The 19,169-nt window shown below is 41.0% G+C and overlaps 1 protein-coding gene across 4 annotated transcripts in view; it reads left to right on the top strand.

The window, feature by feature from the left end:
• The window catches only part of LOC110526586 (granule associated Rac and RHOG effector protein 1), a 53,213-nt gene that overhangs the window by 1,078 nt on the left and 32,966 nt on the right, over positions 1 to 19,169 (top strand). The window contains exon 1 of one of the 4 annotated variants that reach the window (XM_021607681.3): positions 17 to 234. The exons of 1 other annotated variant lie outside the window; for it this stretch is intronic. The gene's annotated coding sequence lies outside the window, so the exon portion shown is untranslated. Of the gene's footprint in view, positions 1 to 16; positions 239 to 19,169 lie in introns of those variants that run through there. 2 more of the 4 variants (XM_036980975.2, XM_090238865.1) reach the window with 2 other exon arrangements.

Raw genomic sequence — 19,169 nt, 5'->3', positions numbered from 1 at the left:
CAACATAGTGCCCGGTGTTGTCTGCATGAGTTTCGATGAAACCGGCGTACTGCGCTTGCGGAGATTATGTTGCACCTTCCTGCTAAATAGTGATCAGATTCATAAATACTAGCCTACGAGCTACGTCTATGCATTTTTCTATGCTTCAAAGGTGGATAACTCGGCTCACTTGAACTGACCACACAACCGACTAGTACCAAGCTGGTCGGATTTGAAGAGGATCACCGATTTATAGTAGGTAAAATCTAGTGTAACTAGCGAGCCGGGTGGGCAATTTTGCGACCTCTTTACTTGAAAAAAAAATCTGCCTCCCCACAACTTGTCTTCCGAGTTCATATCTGCTTGACTTTACCGTGATCTATCGGTATTTAGCCGTGCTAGTATATCTAGGTTGCATTATGTTTCGCTTTCATCAACATTTGCTTGTGTGTTATAGCAAGCTAACCAGTGAGGGACAGCCGGAGCAAGCTTGCTGCATCCTCAGAACGGGAGTAGCCCTTACTATCCTTTGCGTTTGGTAGCTTGCTTGAGAGATGACATCAATAATGCTGTACCGTTGTTTTCGATATTCTACATTGATCTGGGTATTGCATGATTTGTTTAATGTTATAGTTTTTTGCTTGGGTGGTAATGTTGGATTGAGAAATTGGCAAATTTTGCAAAGATATAGGCCAGTAGTACAGTATCGAACAACTGGAATCAAATCGTATTTGTCACGTGCCAAATACGACTTTACGGTGAAATACTTGCTTGCTTAGGAGTCCTTCCCAACGATGCCGTTTAATAATAAAATGATAAATAGGAATAAAATACACACGAATGGCGATACAGTATATACAGGGAGTACCAGATCAATGTGCAGAGAGGTACGAGGTATTTTTGGTAGATATGTACATGAAGGCAGGGTAAAGGGACTAGGCATCAGGATGGATAATAATAAGAGTAAAGAACAACAGAGCAGCAGCAAATTATGAGTGTTTAAGTGTGTGTGGGGTAGGTTTTGTGGGAGTGTCAATGTAGTGTGCGTGCTTGCGCATAGGGTCAGTGCAGATAGTTCGGGTACCATTAGTTGGCTATTGAGCAGTCTTATGGCCTGAGGGTAGAAGCTGTCTCGGAGCCTGAACCGATGCTCCGGTACCATTTGCCCAACAGTCTGTGGCTTGGCTGTCTGGAGTCTTTGCCAATTTTGCATTCCTGATATAGTGGCCCTGGATGGCAGGAAGCTCGGCTCCAGTGATGTACTAGGCTGTCCGCACCACCCTCTGTAGCGCTTTGAGGTCAAGGGTGGTGCATTTGCCATAGAGTGGTGATGCAGCCAGTCAAGATGCTCTCGTTGGTGCCGTTGTCGAAGGACCCGAGGGCCCATGCTAAAACCTTTCAGCCTGAGGGTTAGGGGCGCTGCCTTGCCCTCTTCATGACTGTGTGGGTGTGTGTGGGCCATCCTTAGTGATGTGGATGCCAAGGAACTTGAAGCTCTCAACCCGCTCCACAACAGCCCCGTCGATGTTCATGGGGGCATGCTCTCCCCTCTTTTTATGTATTTATTTCACCTTTATTTAACCAGGTAGGCCAGTTGAGAACAAGTTATCATTTACAACTGCAACCTGGCCAAGATGGAGCAAAGCAGTGCGACATAAACAAGAGTTTATCCCATGTTTAACAAACACATGGGATAAAGTCAATAACACAATAGAAAAACCTGTGTACAGTGTGTGCAAATGAAGTAAGGAGGTAAAGCAATAAATAGGCCAATAGTGGCAAAGTAATTAAAATGTAGCACTTTACACTGGAGTGATATGTGCAGATGGAATGTGCAAGTAGAAAAATAACGGTGTGCAAACAAGCAGAAAAAGTGGTTGGATGGGATATTTACAGAGGGGCTGTGTACAGCTGCAGCGATCGGTAAGCTGCTCTGACGGCTGATGCTTAGTTAGTGAGAGAGATATACGTCCAACTTGAGTGATTAAATGTGTGTGTATGTATGTGTATATATATTTATTATTATTATTATTTTTTTTATTTATTTGTTTTAAAATTGCAATTCACTCCAGTCATAGGCAGCAGAGAACTGGAAGGAAAGGTGGCCAAAGGAGGTGTAGGCTTTGGGGATGACCAGTGAAATATACCTGCTGGAGGGCGTGCTATGGGTGGGTGTTGCTATGGTGACCAGTGAGCTGAGATAAGGCAGAGCTTTACCTAGCAAAGACTTATAGATGACCTGGAGCCAGGGGGTTTGGCAACGAATATGTTGCGAGGACCAGCCAACAAGAGCATACAGGTCGCAGTGGTGGGTAGTAAATGGGGCTTTGGTGACAATGGATGGCACTGTGATAGCAAATTGGATGCAGTCTGAGTAGAGCGTTGGAGGCTATTTTGTAAATGACATTGCCGAAGTCAAGGATCTGTAGGATAGTCAGTTTTACGAGGGTATGTTTGGCAGCATGAGTGAAGGAGGCTTTGTTGTGAAATAGGAAGCCAATTCTAGATTTAACTTTGGATTGGAGATGCTTAATGTGAGTCTGGAAGGAGAGTTTACAGTCTAACCAGACACCTAGGTATTTATAGTTGTCCACATATTGTAAGTCAGAACCGTCCAGAGCAGAGATGCTAGTCGGGCGGGCAGGTGTGGGCAACGATCGGTTGAAGAGCATGCATTTAGTTTTACTTGTATTTAAGAGCAGTTGGAGGCCACGGAAGGAGAGTTATGTCATTGAAGCTCTTTGGAGGTTAGTTAAGTGTCCAAAGAAGGGCCAGATGTATACAGAATGGTATCGTCTGCGTGGAGGTGGATCAGAGAATCACCAGCAGCAAGAGCAACATCTTTGAAATTTACAGAGTAAAGAGTCGGCCCGAGAATTGAACCCTGTTGGGACCCCCATAGAGACTGCCAGAGGTCTGGACAACAGGCCCTCCGATTTGACATACTGAACTCTATCAGAGAAGTAGTTGGTGAACCAGGCGAGGCAGCCATTAGAGAAACCAATGCTGAGTCTGCCGATAAGAATGCAGTGATTGACAGTCGAAAGCCTAAGCCAGGTCGATGATGACGGCTTCACAGTACTGTCTTTTATCGATGGTGGTTATGATGTCGTTTAGGACCTTGCGTGTGGCTGAGGTGCACCCATGACCAGCTCGGAAACCAGATTGCATAGCCGAGAAGGTACGGTGGGATTCGAAATTGTCAATGATCTGTTTGTTCACTTGGCTTTCAAAGACTTTAGAAAGGCAGGGCAGGATCGATATAGGTCTGTAGCAGTTTGAGTCTAGAGTGTCTCCCCTTTGAAGAGGGGGATGACCTCGACTTCTTTCCAATCATTAGGAATCTCAGACGAAATGAGAGAGGTTGAACAGACTAGTAATAGGTGTTGCAACAATGGCGGTGGCTCATTTTAGGAAGAGAGGATCCAGATTGTCTAGCCCAGCTGATTTGTTGGGGTCCAGAATTTGCAGCTCTTTCAGAACATCGGCTGTCTGGATTTGGGTGAAAGAGAAGCGGGGGGGTCTTGGGCCAGTTGCTGCGGGGGTGCAGAGCTGTTGGCTGGGGTAGGGGTAGCCAGGTGAAAAGCATGGCCAGCCGTAGAGATGCTTATTGAAATTCTCGATTATCGTAGATTTATCTTTCTCCTATAGTGCACGATCATCCCCTTTGGTCTTATTGAGGTTGTTGTCTTTGCACCACACTAGAGGTCGACCGATTAATCGGAATGGCCGATTAATTAGGGCCGATTTCAAGTTTTCAGAACAATCGGAAATCAATATTTTTGGGTGCCGATTTGCCTATTTATTTATAAAATAAAAAAAAATGTATATTTTATAAATATTTTTTTATTTAACTTTTTAACTAGTCAGGTCAGTTAAGAACACATTCTTATTTTCAACGACGGCCTAGGAACGGTGGGTTAACTGCCTTGTTCAGGGGCAGAACGACAGATTTTCACCTTGTCAGCTCGAGGGATCCAATCTTGCAACCTTACAGTTAACTAGTCCAACGCAATAACAACCTGCCTCTTTCTTGTTGCACTCCACAAGGAGACTGCCTGTTACGCGGATGCAGTAAGCCAAGGTAAGTTGCTAGTTAGCATTAAACCTATCTTACAAAAAACAATCATAATCACTAGTTAACTACACATGGTTGATGATATTATCAAGCGTGTCCTGTGTTGCATATAATCTGACTGAGCATACAAGCAGGCAAGTATCTAACTGAGCGGTGGTAGGCAGAAGCAGGCGCGTAAACATTAATTCAAACAGCACTTTCGTGCGTTTTGCCAGCAGCTCTTCGTTGTGCATCAAGCATTGCACTGTTTATGACTTCAAGCCTATCAACTCCCGAGATGAGGCTGGTGTAACCGAAGTGAAATGACTAGCTAGTTAGCACACGCTAATAGCGTTTCAAACGTCACTCGCTCTGAGCCTTCTAGTAGTTGTTCCCCTTGCTCTGCATGGGTAACGCTGCTTCGATGGTGGCTGTTGTCGTTGTGTTGCTGGTTCGAGCCCAGGGAGGAGCGAGGAGAGGGACGGAAGCTATACTGTTACACTGGCAATACTAAAGTGCCTATAAGAACATCCAATAGTCAAAGGTTAATGAAATACAAATGGTATAGAGGGAAATAGTCCTATAATTCCTATAATGACTACAACCTAAAACTTCTTACCTGGGAATATTGAAGACTCATGTTAAAAGGAACCACCAGCTTTCATATGTTCTCATGTTCTGAGCAAGGAACTGAAACGTTAGCTTTCTTACAAAGCACATATTGCACTTTTACTTTCTTCTCCAACACTTTGTTTTTGCATTATTTAAACCAAATTGAACATGTTTCATTATTTACTTGAGACTAAATTGATTTTATTGATGTATTATATGAAGTTAAAATAAGTGTTCACTCAGTATTGTTGTAATTGTCATTATTACAAATATTAAAAAAATCGTCCAATAATCGGAATCGGCTTTTTTGGTCATCCAATAATCGTTGTTGAAAAATCATAATCGGTCGACCTCTACACCACACTGCTAAGTCTCTGATCTCCTTCTTATAGGCTGACTCATCTCCGCCGGTGATCAGACCTACCACGTGTTGTCAGCAAACTTGATGATGGTGTTGGAGTTGTGCGTGGCCACGCAGTTTTGGGTAAACAGGGAGGGCACTAAGTACAAACCCCCCGAGTGGCCCCCGTGTTGAGGGTCAGCTTTTCTGAGGTGTTGTTGCTTGCGCTGTGATGATTATGGAATTTTGGGTAATTGTTATGCAAATAGACACTGTCATTATCATAATCGTAATTTTAAATGTTTTGAGCTTATAATGCTGCTTTGAAAATGATCTACGACATACGCAATGAATAAAACACAGCTTTGGTGACACCAGATTAAAAAAATTAATGGTTTTGACCGCTCGGGACTTTTGGAAATTAAGCTTCTCCTTCCGACTGTGCCGTTTTGCTCGTAAAATGATTACCAATTTTACCCACTTCATGTAAAACTTAACTGCTATTGACTAAACTTTATCTGCTTGAATATAAAGTTAAATTGTTATATTGTCCATAATTGTCAGTTACACGTTTATCTGAAAATTGAGCCAGCCCTAGTTGTTGCATACCCTCACCACCTGGGGCTGGCCTGTCAGGATGTCCAGGATTCAGTTGTAGAGGGAGGGGTTCAATCCCAGTGTCCATATCTTGTTGATAAACGATGAGCTGTAGTCCATGAACAGAGTTCTCACAGTTATTTCCCCACCTTTGTGTTGCTGAATGTTACACACACACAAGACACCTTCAATCAGTACTGTCCAACTCAACTGACTATCTTATTAAAGTATTTGAATAATCCCCTCGTGCTACTACAACACAGAGGTCTTTGGTATTGTTGTTGAGCTAAAGGCAGCTTCAATTGCTATGTCTGCCTTCTGTGGTCATGTGGAATGTATTTCCTGTTTGGGTTGCTGCAGTTTGGAGAGAGAGGGGTGGGGGAAAAGTGTGACCTTCTACGGAATATCTTGTTGCTCCACAAGTGTTCTGAAGAAGGAAGTTTTTACCAATATAAACATATCTCATTTTTGGGATATTTTATCATTGTGGAATCAGGTTGTCAATGCTGCTGTCTCTGGTTTTGATTATATATATATTTTTAAATAGGCTAACTACACTGTTAGTAGCCTAAATGTGTCACTGAGTTTGAGTATAGACCAGTTGTTGTGCATCTCAGCTCTCCTCTGTAGTAAACCAACATTTCCAACACATTTGTCACAGCCACCTCTTAACCCTTGGGTTTATGTTTGCTTTGAGCTTGTCACATTTTAAGACATTGCATTATTGGCTGTCATCCAAAGCTTGATGAGATATTTTATTTAACAGTAGAGGTCGACCGACTATGATTTTTCAACGCCGATACCGATTATTGGAGGACCAAAAAAGCCAATACCGATTTAATTCGGCCAATTATGAAATAAAATAATAATAAAAATATATATATATTTTGTAATAATGACAATTACAACCATACTGAGTGAACTTATTTTAACTTAATATAATACATCAAAATCAATTTAGCCTCAAGTAAATAATGAAACATGTTCAATTTGGTTTAAATAATGCAAAAACAAAGTGTTGGAGAAGAAAGTAAAAGTGCAATATGTGCTATGTAAGAAAGCTAACGTTTCAGTTCCTTGCTCAGAACATGAGAACATATGAAAGCTGGTGGTTCCTTTGAACATGAGTCTTCAATATTCCCAGGTAAGAAGTTTTAGGTTGTAGTTATTATAGGAATTATAGGACTATTTCCCTCTATACCATTTGTATTTCATTAACCTTTGACTATTGGATGTTCTTATAGGCACTTTAGTATTGCCAGTGTAACAGTATAGCTTCCATCCCTCTACTCGCTCCTACCTGGGCTCGAACCAGGAACACATTGACAACAGCCACCCTCGAAGCAGCGTTACCCATGCAGAGCATGGGGAACAACCACTGCAAGGCTCAGAGCGAGTGACGTTTGAAACGCTATTAGTGCGCACCCCGCTAACTAGCTAGCCATTTCACATCGGTTACACCAGCCTAATCTCGGGAGTTGATTTGCTTGAAGTCATAAACCGCACAATGCTTGTAGCACAGCGACGAGCTGCTGGCAAAACGCACGAAAGTGCTGTTTGAATGAATGTTTACGCGCCTGCTTCTGCCTACCACTGCTCAGTCAGACTGCTCTATCAAATCATAGACTTAACTATACCATAATAACACACAGAAATACGAGCCTTAGGTCATTAATATGGTCGAATCCGGAAACTATCATCTCGAAAACAAGACGTTTATTCTTTCAGTGAAATACAGAACCGTTCCGTATTTTATCGAACGGGTGGCATCCATAAGTCTAAATATTCCTGTTACATTGCACAACCTTCAATGTAATGTCATAATTATGTACAATTCTGGCAAACTAGGCGGCCCAAACTGTTGCATATACACGGACTCTGCGTGCAATGAACGCAAGAGAAGTGACACAATTTCACCTGGTTAATATTGCCTGCTAACCTGGATTTCTTTTAGCTAAATATGCATGTTTAAAAATATATACTTCTGTGTATTGATTTTAAGAAAGGCATTGATGTTTATGGTTAGGTACACATTGGAGCAACAACGGTCCTTTTTCACGAATATACACCGCATCGATTATATGCAACGCAGGACACGCTAGATTAACTTGTAATATCATCAACCATGTGTAGTTAACTAGTGATTATGATTGATTGTTTTTTATAAGATAAGTTATGGCTCTTATGGCTGCATCCCTTGTTCTCAATTTCCGCCTGAAGACATACCCTAATCTAACTGCCTGTAGCTCCGCCCCAGAAGCAAGGATATGCATATTCTTACTATCATTTGAATGAAAACATTCTGAAGTTTGTGGAAGTGTTAATTGAATGTAGGAGAATATAACACAGATCTGGTGGAAGAAAAGAGAAAGAAAGAGCATACGTTTTCTGTTTTTTATTGTTGTAGGATCTTTCACATGTCCTAGAATAGCCACACAATCAGATGGGATGCTGGAGATAATTTTGATGGATAACGCAAGAGGGCAACTGTAGGTGTGCAAAGTTTCAGACTGATAACTTCAGGAATAGGTGAGCTACATGACATTTAGCATGAAGTCACCCAGGTGTCCCACACAAGTTGGCCAAATGTACCCAAGTGGCCGACTTGGTGAAATTACTTATAACTATATACACAACAGTGCAAATAACTATATACAACATATCAAAAAGCTATTCTAACACACCAAAAAAAAAAGTTTAAAATAAGCGTAGAAAATAAATATATAAAAAAAACAGTACACCCTTTGGAAGTCCTCTATACAATATTTTGCTGCCTGTGCCATGTCCCATAGCAGTCTCTTTCTGATGTAAATCTGAGGCAAACTGAACAAGTAGTGCAGGTCATGCGACACAGAACACAACGACGCCTCCATGCCGTGCCCTTTTGGCCCTGAGGCACAGTCATGCCTGCAGTAATGAACTGTGGCATATGAACACCACTGGAGGCAGAGGTAGAGCGGGCAGCTTGGCACCGGGGGCTCCCAGTCGGAGTCGCTATCACTGTGAAAGAAACGATACAAATCTTTTTTTATGTTATGAGCCTTTTATCATCACATAAAATAAAAATATATGTATTGTATAGAGCAGAGGGAATAGTCACTAAGGTGAAGTGCTGTCCCATTCAACTCTGGCCATTGTTGTGGGCCTGCCCACCCCTGAACCGCACCCAATGGCTATTTCATATGGAAATGGAGCAGCCAGCGCAGTGGTCATGTGTGTGTTTGCTGTTCTACTCCATTCCATTTGAATAAAAAAATAGAAAATATATCTGACATGGAAAATATATATCTGACATGGAAAATATATATATCTGACCTGATTCTTTGATAAAAATCCATTCTCGCTTTGACTATCAGAGGAGTTGCTGTGACGCTTGTTACGCACAGCAGTATTTTGGAAAGTTGTATTTTCAACGATTTCATTGAAGACATCATGTCGAATAAATCAGGAAAAGCGAAGTCAAAGTCTAAGTATACAGATTTGCACCAGATTATAGAAGAGATTGATCGGGAAAGTGAGACAGATTTTTTGTTTGAGGTATCTTTGAGTGTTATGATTCAAACAGGAGCTGAGGAGCTGTTTCTGCAAGGACAGGATGTACTTCTGGACAGGTAAGTGCTAACGCCGTTTTATGAAATATAAATATATTTTTTGTATTTTTGCACAAAACATATATATATATATATATATATATATATATATATATATATATATATATATATATATATATATATATATATATATATATATATATATATATATATATATATATATATTGCAATGAAATGTCTGTGTGTGTGTGTGTATGTATGTATAATAATATATATATATATCACACACACATATACATACACACACAGACAGTGCCTTGCGAAAGTATTCGGCCCCCTTGAACTTTGCGACCGTTTGCCACATTTCAGGCTTCAAACATAAAGATATAAAACTGTATTTTTTTGTGAAGAATCAACAACAAGTGGGACACAATCATGAAGTGGAACGACATTTATTGGATATTTCAAACTTTTTTTAACAAATCAAAAACTGAATAATTGGGCGTGCAAAATGATTCAGCCCCCTTAAGTTAATACTTTGTAGCGCCACCTTTTGCTGCGATTACAGCTGTAAGTCGCTTGGGGTATGTCTCTATCAGTTTTGCACATCGAGAGACTGAATTTTTTTCCCATTCCTCCTTGCAAAACAGCTCGAGCTCAGTGAGGTTGGATGGAGAGCATTTGTGAACAGCAGTTTTCAGTTCTTTCCACAGATTCTCGATTGGATTCAGGTCTGGACTTTGACTTGGCCATTCTAACACCTGTTGTTTATTTTTGAACCATTCCATTGTAGATGTTGCTTTATGTTTTGGATCATTGTCTTGTAGGAAGACAAATCTCTGTCCCAGTCTCAGGTCTTTTGCAGACTCCATCAGGTTTTCTTCCAGAATGGTCCTGTATTTGGCTCCATCCATCTTCCCATTAATTTTAACCATCTTCCCTGTCCCTGCTGAAGAAAAGCAGGCCCAAACCATGATGCTGCCACCACCATGTTTGACAGTGGGGATGGTGTGTTCAGCTGTGTTGCTTTTATGCCAAACATAACGTTTTGCATTGTTGCCAAAAAGTTCAATTTTGGTTTCATCTGACCAGAGCACCTTCTTCCACATGTTTGGTGTGTCTCCCAGGTGGCTTGTGGCAAACTTTAAACGACACTTTTTATGGATATCTTTAAGAAATGGCTTTCTTCTTGCCACTCTTCCATAAAGGCCAGATTTGTGCAATATACGACTGATTGTTGTCCTATGGACAGAGTCTTCCACCTCAGCTGTAGATCTCTGCAGTTCATCCAGAGTGATCATGGGCCTCTTGGCTGCATCTCTGATCAGTCTTCTCCTTGTATGAGCTGAAAGTTTAGAGGGACGGCCAGGTCTTGGTAGATTTGCAGTGGTCTGATACTCCTTCCATTTCAATATTATCGCTTGCACAGTGCTCCTTGGGATGTTTAAAGCTTGGGAGCTGAAAAGTAAAGGGGCTGAATAATTTTGCACGCCCAATCTTTCAGTTTTTGATTTGTTTAAGTTTGAAATATCCAATAAATGTTGTTCCACTTCATGATTGTGTCCCACTTGTTGTTGATTCTTCACAAAAAAATACAGTTTTATATCTTTATGTTTGAAGCCTGAAATGTGGCAAAAGGTCGCAAAGTTCAAGGGGGCCGAATACTTTCGCAAGGCACTGTATATATGTATATCTCAATCAATCAATCTCTTCTATAATCTCGTGCAAATCTGTATACTTTGACTTCGCTTTTCCTGATTTATTCGCCATGATGTCTTCAATGAAATCGTTGAAAATACAACTTTCCAAAATACTGCTATGCGTTAAAAAAACAAACATGTTATGTTGTTATGAAAACTTGAAATCGGCCCTAATTAATTGGTCGACCTCTACTTAACAGTAGTTTGTTTTACTGCATGCAGTTTGAAGAAATCTTCCTCTATGGAGATTGACTTGACTTAACCATGTTTTTATGCAAGTAAAGTCTCTGTATAATTTAATCATAACAGCTGTGATGGAAACAGGAAAGTTAGGTACAATCGTTTGACATGGTGACATGATGCTGTAAGGTTGGCACACCTCTATTTGGGGAGTTTCTCTCATTCCTCTCAAGCTCTGCTAGGTTGGATGGGGAGTATTGCTGCACAGCGATTTTTCAGGTCTGCTGTTCGATCCGGTCTCTTGCTGGGCCACTCAAGGACATTCAGAGACTTGTCCCGAAGCCACTCCTGCATTGTCTTGGCTTTGTGCTTAGGGTTGTTGACCTGTTGGAAGATGAACCTGAGTGCTCTTCATCAAGGTTCTCTCAGTACTTTGCTCTGTTTGTCTTTGCCTCGATCCTGACTAGTCTTTCAGTCCTTGCCGCTGAAAACATCCCCACAGCATGATGGTGCCACCACCATGCTTCACCGTAGGGATGGTGCCAGGCTTCCTTCAGACGTGACGCTTGGCATTCAGGCCAAAGAGTTTAATCTTGGTTTCATCAGACCAGATCTTGTTTCTCATGGTCTGAGTCCTTTAGTTGGCTTTTGGCAAACTCCAAGCGGGCTGTCATGTGCTATTCACTGAGGTGTGGCTTCCGTCTGGCCACTCTACCATAAAGGCCTGATTTGGTGGAGTACTGCAGAGATGGTTGTCCTTCTGGAAGGTTCTCCCATCTCCACAGAGGAACTCTGTCAGAGTGACAATTGGGTTCTTGGTCACCTCCTTGACCAAGGCCCTTCTCCCCCGATTGCTCAGTTTGGCCAGGTGGCCAGCTGTAGGAAGAGTCTTGGTGGTTCCAAACTTCTTCCATTGAATAATGGAGGCCACGGTGTTCTTGGGGACCTTCAATGCTGCAGAAATGTTTTGGTACCCTTCCTCAAATCTGTGCCTCGACACAATCCTGTCTCGACGCTCTATGGACAATTTTTTTCGACCTCATTGCTTGGTTTTTGCTCTGACATGCACTGTCAGCTGTGGGACCGTTTTTATATAGACAGGTGTATGCCTTTTCCAAATCATATCCAATCAATTGAATTTACCACAGGTGGACTCCCAAGTTGTAAAAACATCTCAAGGATGATCAATTGAAACTGGATGCTCCTGAGATTAATTTTGAGTCTTGTAGCAAAGTGTCTGAGTAATTATGCAAGGTATTTGTTTATTTTTAATAAATTTGCAAACAAATCTAAACCTGGTTTTTGCTTTGTCATTGCTGAGGTTTTTCAATTTTATTTAATCAATTTTAGAATAAGGCTGTAACGTAACAAAATGTGAAAAGTGAAGGGGTCTGAATAATTTCCGAATGCACTATATGTGAAATGTCACCATGCGCTGATTTTTACCTGCATCAAGTCAGTTTGGCAGAAACACTACTGGTGAAACGGGTGAAAATGCGCTTGTTTTCTTTATGCAGATTTTGGCAATTGGCCTAATAGTCACCTGGATTTGTTTGCCTGTAGAGAGAGGACTTTGTCAGACTGCGTCTTTGTAACACTTATTGAGAAGCTCTGGTTTGTTGCATCATGTTTGACATAGATAAGAGGGTTTATCGCAGATATCCCTGTTGATTTATGTCACAGCTCTGTTGCTATGGAAATAAATGCATTGTCTGTGTACACTCCCTGACCACTAATCCAACTCCTTACTAGCCCTGTCCCAGACCATGGACCAGTTGTTAGTTTTTGTTGTCAGTGTAACTAATGTATTGATCAGCAGATCCCTTTTTAATTTTGTTTCCTGTTACGTGTGAGCGAGTCAGCCCATGAGCCCAATAGTCACAAGATATCTATTTTTGCCTTTTGTCTCATGGCTTTGTCTATTCTTTCAACTGGACGAACCAGAGTGATATTTCCATTAACAAAGCATTCTAGTGTTGCTCATGCTGCAATGCTTAGAGTATGCTGTTCTCTCAGACTCTCATCAGAGTTTAGAATGTCACAATGGAATCTTTGATGGGGAAGGGGGGTGTAATGAATCCCAGATGAACAGGAATGATTCTAGTGTTCCATGGTTTTTTGTTTTCACCTAATTCTGACTATGAAATATAGACTACCACTACAATGTAAGGTAAGCATGAAGAGGTTTCTGTGTTTAGTTTGATGGCAGCTTTTAGCAAAAGTGGCAGGACTTGTTTTGCAATATTTCACTGGAGTGTCTGATTGGTGGCCCCCGAGGGCTAGTTTCTCAGATAAATTCCTAGATCCTGAGGGAAGCAGCACGCTCAAGAATGTCATAGAAAAAACAGGTGTAGCAGGAAGGAACACCTAATGCTACCCAGATTTGAACCTCTTGAAAACTACCCCTAGAAAGACCGTAACCAGGTCCTATTTTAAACCGCATTCCCTTCCCCTTGGGTGTTCACAGATCTGAAATGGCTTGATAGATGATTCGTTCCATCTAGTCCCTCCAATCAGCTAGGTTGAGGGTCTGACAATCCTTCAACTTCCAATGTCTTTCATACATGTGAAGGCTGGGGCTACTGGGTCAGAAATGAAGCCGTGCAAGTTATCCTCACTTGCCTCATCCTGTATTTCTCAATGACATGTATTTAAACCTCTGTGCCCTCTAATCAGTGCTAACTCTAAATGAGATTTCTCTCGAGACCAAACAATTCATTCTTGCTCTATTCCCATATAGTAGGCTAAGTAGACTACATCAAATTTAACTGCAATAGTATTTTTTTGTCGAGAGTGATTTCCATACATAATCTGTGCTTCATATTTGTAGATAATTAATGTTAGGCATGTCCTATACATGGTACTGTATATTTGTGGCTTTTCTGTTTATTGGCAGAAAAATCACATTGAGGAATAGGCCTCGTGCATGCCACAGCCACATTGCCTAGGCTCTGACAGTGGCAGTGCCAAAAACAACTTTCAAAATGTCTGAAAGAGAAGCCCTAGGATTCTTTTTGTGGAGGTTATACGTAGGCAGAGTAAGTGTCAACAACATCCCTTCCTAGGATATTAACAGTTTCCTGACACCAATACAGATGAATTAGGCCTATTCCTAAACAGCTTATACCTTTTGAACAATAAATCCTACTTCATGTGTGTCTGGGTATCATTCCAGCTATTGAAAATCAAAGGCTAGAGCTGTCATTCACTTTCAGGTCAGGCTTAGTACAAGATGCTACAAGGCTATTTTTCCCCTTCGACTTACCCATGGACTGCTCAAATCTAGGCCAAATAGAAGGTACAACATTTGCGTCTCAGGAGGAATTTCCATTTGTCAGACACACAGCAGGTCTTGACCTGATAGCGTTCTTGGTCTTAAAAATGTAGCATTCTTGGGGGAATTGATCATTCATTGATGTTTTGATAAGTTAGTCTAGCTAGTAGCAGGGAATCTTTCAGAATGCACATGCAATTTCCTGTAGGTTCATATCAAGCGAAATTCATGATTCCCCAATTACCTTTTTTGTAGTTACACATACTTAAGATGGTTACATAACACAAATGTACAGTGGCAAGAAAGTATATGAACCCTCTGGAATTACCTGGATTACATCAAATCTGATCATCTAAGTCACAACAATAGACAAACCTAGTGTGCTTAAACTTCTTAGGGATCAAATCCCGTTAACGCGATCGATTTGACAACATCCGGTGAAATGGCAGAAATATAAATATTTAACTTTCATACAATCACAAGTGCTATACACCAAATTAAAGCTTTACTTCTTGTTAATCCAGCCACTGTGTCAGATTTCAAAAAGGCTTTACGGCGAAAGCAAACCATGCTATTATCTGAGGAAAGCACCCCATCAAACACCAGGCGTGACACAAAACTCAGAATAAAGATATAATTCATGCCTTACCTTTGAAGAGCTTCTTCTGTTTGTACTCCAATATGTCCCACAAACATCAACTAGTCCTTTTGTTTGATTAATTCCGTCGTTATATCTTCAAAATGTCCATTTATTTGGCGCGTTTGATCCTGAAAAACACTGGTTCCAACTCGTGCAACATGACTACAAAATATTTAAGTTACCTGTAATCTTTGTCCAAACATTTCAAACAACTTTCTTAATACAACTTTAGGTATTTTTTTACGTAAATAATCATTTAAATTTAAGACGGGATAAACTGCGCTCAATAGCCGATTTAAAAACAAAGTGGCGCGAGCTTTCAGGTCGCGCTCCCCAACCACAACAGTACACTAGACTCGACCCTTGTTCTAAACAGCCCTACTTCTTCATTACACAAAGGGGAAAAACAACCAATTTCTAAAGACTTGACATCCAGTGAAAGCGACAGGAACTGCAAGCATAGTGCCTTAGTACATAGAAAAGCATAGTACATAGAAAACACTGTCACCTCAAAAACAAAACAAAAAAAATCCTGGATGGTTTGTCCTCGGGGTTTCACCTGCCAAATAAGTTCTGTTATACTCAGACATCATTCAAACAGTTTTAGAAACATCAGTGTTTTCTATACAAATCTACTAATAATATGTACAGTGGGGTAAAAAAGTATTGTCAGCCACCAATTGTGCAAGTTCTCCCACTTAAAAAGATGAGAGGCCTGTAATTTTCATCATAGGTACACTTCAACTATGACAGCCCCATGCTTCACAGTAGGTATGGTGTTCTTCGGGTGCAACTCAGCATTCTTTGTCCTCCAAACACAACGAGTTGAGTTTTTACCAAAAAGTTATATTTTGGTTTGATCTGACCATATGACATTCTCCCAATCTTCTTCTGGATCATCCAAATGCTCTCTAGCAAACTTCAGACGGGCCTGGACATCTACTGGCTTAGGCAGGGGGACACATCTGGCACTGCAGGATTTGAGTCCCTGGCGGCGTAGTGTGTTACTGATGGTAGGCTTTGTTACTTTGGTCCCAGCTCTCTGCAGGTCATTCACTAGGTCCCCCCGTGTGGTTCTGGGATTTTTGCTCACCGTTCTTGTGATCATTTTGCGTGAGATTTTGCGTGGAGCCCCAGATCGAGGGAGATTATCAGTGGTCTTGTATGTCTTCCATTTCCTAATAATTGCTCCCACAGTTGATTTCTTCAAACCAAGCTGCTTACCTATTGCAGATTCAGTCTTCCCAGCCTGGTGCAGGTCTACAATTTTGTTTCTGGTGCCCTTTGCCAGCTCTTTGGTCTTGGCCATAGTGGAGTTTGGAGTGTGACTGTTTGAGGTTGTGGACAGGTGTCTTTTATACTGATAACAAGTTCAAACAGGTGCCATTAATACAGGTAACGAGTGGAGGACAGAGGAGCCTCTTAAAGAAGAAGTTACAGGTCTGTGAGAGCCAGAAATCTGGCTTGTTTGTAGGTGACCAAATAATTATTTTCCACCATAATTTGCAAATAAATTCATAAAAAATCCAACAATGTGATTTTCTGGATTTTTTTTTTTCTAATTTTGTCTGTCATAGTTGAAGTGTACCTATGATGACAATTACAGGCCTCTCATCTTTTTAAGTGGGAGAACTTGCACAATTGGTGGCTAACTAAATACTTTTTTGCCCCACTGTATATCCTAGCTTCTGGGCCTGAGTAGCAGATAGTTTACTTTGGGCACGCTCTTCATCCGGACGTGAAAATACCGCCCCCTTGCCGAGAGGTTAAACTAATAACGCACAAATTATTGTATTCAATATAGACAAGAAAAATACGTACTTTTTACAACCTACACTGAATGTTTCAATTACGTGAACCCCTAGGCTAATGACTTCTCCAAAAGATGGACTGGAGTCAGGAGTCTGTTAACAGTGAGTCCAATCAATGAGACGAGATTGGAGTTGTTGGTTAGAGCTGCCTTGCCCTATAAAAAAAATACTCGAAATTTGACTTTGCTATTCACAAGAGGCATTGCCTGATGTGAGAACCATGCCTTGAACAAAATGGATCTCAAAATACCTAAGATTAAGAATCGTTGACTTGTATAAAGCTGGAAAGGATTACAAAAGTATCTCTAAAAGCCTTGATGTTATTCCACGGTAAGAAAAATTGTCTATAAATGAAGTTCAGCACTGTTGCTTCTCTCCCTAGGAGTGGCCGTCCTGCAAAGATGACTGCAAGAAAGCAGAATGTTCAATGTGGTTAAGAAGAATTCTAGTGTCAGCTAAAGACTTACAGAAATGTCTGGAACATGCAAACATCTCTGACGAGCCTACAATACATAAAACACTAAACAAGAGTGGTGTTCATGGCAGAACACCACGGGGGGAAAGAAAACATTGCTGCACGTCTGAAGTTTGCAAAAAAGGGCACCTGGATGTTCCACAGCTCTACTGGGAAAATATTCTGTGGACAGATAACTAAAGTTTAGTTGTTTGGAAGGAACAAACAACACTGTATGGAGAAAAAAGGCACAGCACACCAACATCAACCTCATCCCAACTATAAAGTATAGTGGAGGGAGCATCATGGTTTGGAGCTGCTTTGCTGCCTCAGGGCCTGGACCGCTTGCTATCATGGACAGAAAAATGAATTCCCAAGTTTATCAAGACAAGTCTGCCGATTTGAAGCTGAACAGAAATTGGGTGACGCAACAGGACAACAACCCTAAACACAAAGTAAACCAATAGAATGGCTTCAACAGATGAAAATACACCTTCTGGAGTGGCCCAGTCAGAGTCCTGACCTCATCCCGATTGAGATGCTGTGGCATGACCTCGAGCGGTTCATTCTAGACATCCCAAGAATATTGCTGAACTGATAGTTTTGTAAAGAGGAATGGTCCAAAATTCTTCCTGACTGTTGTGAAGGTCTGATCCGCAACAACAGAAAACATTTGGTTGAGGTTATTGCTGCAAAAAGGAGGGTCAACCAGTTATTAAATCGAAGGCTTCACATTCTTTCCCCACCCTGCACTGTGAATGTTTACACTGTGTTTAATAAAGACATGAACACGTATAATTGTTTGTCTTATTAGTTTAAACAAACTGTGTTTATCTACTGTTGTGGCTTAGATGAAGAAAATATACAATTACATTTTTATTTATGCAGAAATCCAGGTAATTCCCAAGGGTTCACCTACTTTTTCTTGCCACTGTAGCATTGTAATATGTCTCAGAAGGACACCTCATAAATCCAGACTGTTGCGCAGTCAGTCTCTAGTATGGGGGATGGTGAACTGAGGGACTGTCATAAGGGGCTTCCAGAGGGGAAATCTCAGCCTGCTGTATCCTGGGAAACCAGTGCAAGCCTGCTCTCAGCTATTTTCCTCCCTGTGTGTCTGTCAAGAGGGGCTAAAGTTCTTCGGCACTGCGACTGATTTCCTTCATATGGATTCTGGAGAGGTCGTTTCTTTTGTAGATGACATAGAACAACCATGCTTCAGTATGTATTAAGCTATGAAATACATTTAATTTTTTTCTCTTATGCTGTGTGCGCTGAACTGACATGCATGATTGTTTCTGACACTCCATTGTTCAGATGAAGGGTTATTAAATTGTCTAAAATGCTCAACTCAAACAGCGCTGTATAGCCTACTGTTGCGGCTGGCGATGTAATTCAAAGCCTGTACTTCATCACTCAGGATGTGACTTTCCATTGCTCCTGTTTTTACCATGTAATGTTATTAAAACAAAATCTGACAACAGTTGACCTATTTACCTAGTCTGCTTGTTGTGTGTTAGAGAAATATTATTCTCGAGGTGTGTTCAATTTGTGCGAGCCAAAGGGAGGAAAACATGTATTCTGACAAGCAGTCATTGTACAACAGTTCTTAATGCAATTGCGGGAAGACACTTTTGAAGAAGTTTTGGCCTTTGTTAAAAAGAGGGGGATCCCATTAGCTACTATGGGTGTGAACGTTAGAAGGAAATTGGGATCCTTAATGTTAAAAATCCCAAACTGAAAAACAGTTTTTATTATTCATTTAAATTGCAGTGTAGTTATCAAAAACCATATTTTCCATGTTAGTCTAACTAGACGATAGGCCATAAAGGCCTGGGGAAATTTGAGGACCAGAGGAAGAGGTGAATTTTAGGTTACTTTAGTGAATGTGTAAGGCAAGCAAGACCAATTTTACCCAAGATGAGCTTTATATACAAAAGTATGTGGACACCCCTTCAAAATAGTTGATTCGGC

Source organism: Oncorhynchus mykiss, chromosome 6, assembly GCF_057628025.1.
Source record: "Oncorhynchus mykiss isolate SJ-2025 chromosome 6, ASM5762802v1, whole genome shotgun sequence".
In the NCBI taxonomy this organism is placed as follows: domain Eukaryota; kingdom Metazoa; phylum Chordata; class Actinopteri; order Salmoniformes; family Salmonidae; genus Oncorhynchus; species Oncorhynchus mykiss.
The sequence above is the reverse complement of the archived record's forward strand: the minus strand, read 5'-3'. Positions and strand labels throughout refer to the sequence as shown.